The sequence below is a fragment of the Symphodus melops genome (genome assembly GCF_947650265.1).
Source record: "Symphodus melops genome assembly, chromosome: 5".
NCBI lineage: Eukaryota > Metazoa > Chordata > Actinopteri > Labriformes > Labridae > Symphodus > Symphodus melops.
Genome location: NC_136695.1, coordinates 8,086,510 through 8,089,009, shown reverse-complemented (window position 1 = coordinate 8,089,009; position 2,500 = coordinate 8,086,510).

Here is a 2,500-nt window from a genome sequence, read left to right as displayed (position 1 = left end):
ATCATCATCATCAATATCATCATCATCATCAACGTCATCATCATCATCATCCTCACCATCATCATCATCATAATCACCATCATCATCATCATCAATATCATCATCATCATCATCATCATAATCACCATCATAATCACCATCATCATCATCAGCATCAATATCATCATCATCATCATCCTCATCATCAAAATCACCATCATCGTCATCAATATCATCATCACCACCATCATAATTACCATCATCATCATCAATATCATCATCATCATCATCATCATCAAAATCACCATCATCATCATCAATATCATCATCACCATCATCATAATCACCATCATCATCATCACCATCATCATCATCATCATCATCATCATCGTCATCATTATCACGATCATCATCATCATCATCAACACCATCATCATCATCATCACCATCATCATCATCCTCACCATCATCCTCATCATCAAAATCACCATCATCATCATCAATATCATCATCACCATCATCATAATTACCAGTATCATCATCATCATGATCACCATCATCATCAACATCACCAGTATCATCATCATCATCATCATCCTCATCATCATCATCTTCATCAGCATCATCATCATCATCACCAGTATCATCATCATCAACATCATCATAATAATCACCATCATCACCATCATCATCATAATCACCATCATCATCAATATCATCATCATCAATAACATCACCATCTTCATCATCATAATCATCATTATCACCATCATCATCATCATCATCATCCTCATCATCATCATCATCATCATCATCATAATCACCATCATCATCATCAATATCATCATCATCATCAACGTCATCATCTTCATCATCCTCACCATCATCATCATCATAATCACCATCATCATCATCATCAATATCATCATCATCATCATCATCATCATAATCACCATCATAATCACCATCATCATCATCAGCATCAATATCATCATCATCATCATCCTCATCATCAAAATCACCATCATCGTCATCAATATCATCATCACCACCATCATAATTACCATCATCATCATCAATATCATCATCATCATCATCATCATCATAATCACCATCATCACCACCTTATCATCATCATCACCATCTTCATCATCATTATCATCATTATCACCATCATCAACATCATCATCCTCATCATCATCATCATCATCATAATCACCATCATCATCATCATCAATATCATCATCATCATCAACGTCATCATAATCATCATCCTCACCATCATCATCATCATAATCACCATCATCATCATCATCAATATCATCATCATCATCATCATCATCACCATCATCATCACCATCATCAACACCATTATCATCATCATCATCACCATCATCATCATCCTCATCATCATCATCATCATAATCACCATCATCATCATCATCATCATCAATATCATCATCATCCTCATCATCATCATCATAATCACCATCATCAACAATATCATCATCATCATCATCATAATCACCATCACCATCATCAATATCATCATCATCATAATCACCATCATCATCATCATCATCATCACCATCACCATCATCATTGATATAATCATCATCATCATCAACACCATCATCATCATCACCATCACCATCATCATCATCCTCATCATCATAATCACCATCATCATCATCATCATCAATATCATCATCATCATCCTCATCATCATCATCATAATCACCATCATCGTCATCAATATCATAATCATCATAATCACCATCATCATCATCATCATAATCACCATCATCATCATCATCAATATCATTATCATCATCATCATCACTATCATCATCATCATCACCAGAATCATCATCATCATCATCATCACCAACTTCATCATCATCATCATCACCACCATCATCATCATCATCATCATCACGATGATCATCATCATCATCATCAAGATCATCATCATCATCATCAACACCATCATCATCATCATCACCATCATCATCAATATCATCATCAGCATCAATATCATCATCATCATCATAATCACCATCATCATCATCATCATCACCAGTATCATCATCATCATCATCATCATCATCACCATCATCATCATCATCATCATCACCAGTATCATCATCATCATCACCATCATCATCATCATAATCACGATCATCATCATCATCATCTACACCATCATCATCATCACCATCATCATCATCATCATCATCATCATCATCAATATCATCATTATCATCATCCTCATCATCATCATCAAAATCACCATCATCATCATCAATATCATCATCACCATCATCATAATCACCATCATCATCATCACCATCATCATCATCCTCATCATCATCACCATCGTCATCATTATCACGATCATCATCATCATCATCAACACCATCATCATCATCATCACCATCATCATCATCCTCACCATCATCCTCATCATCAAAATCACCATCATCATCATCAATATCATCATCACCATCATCATAATTAC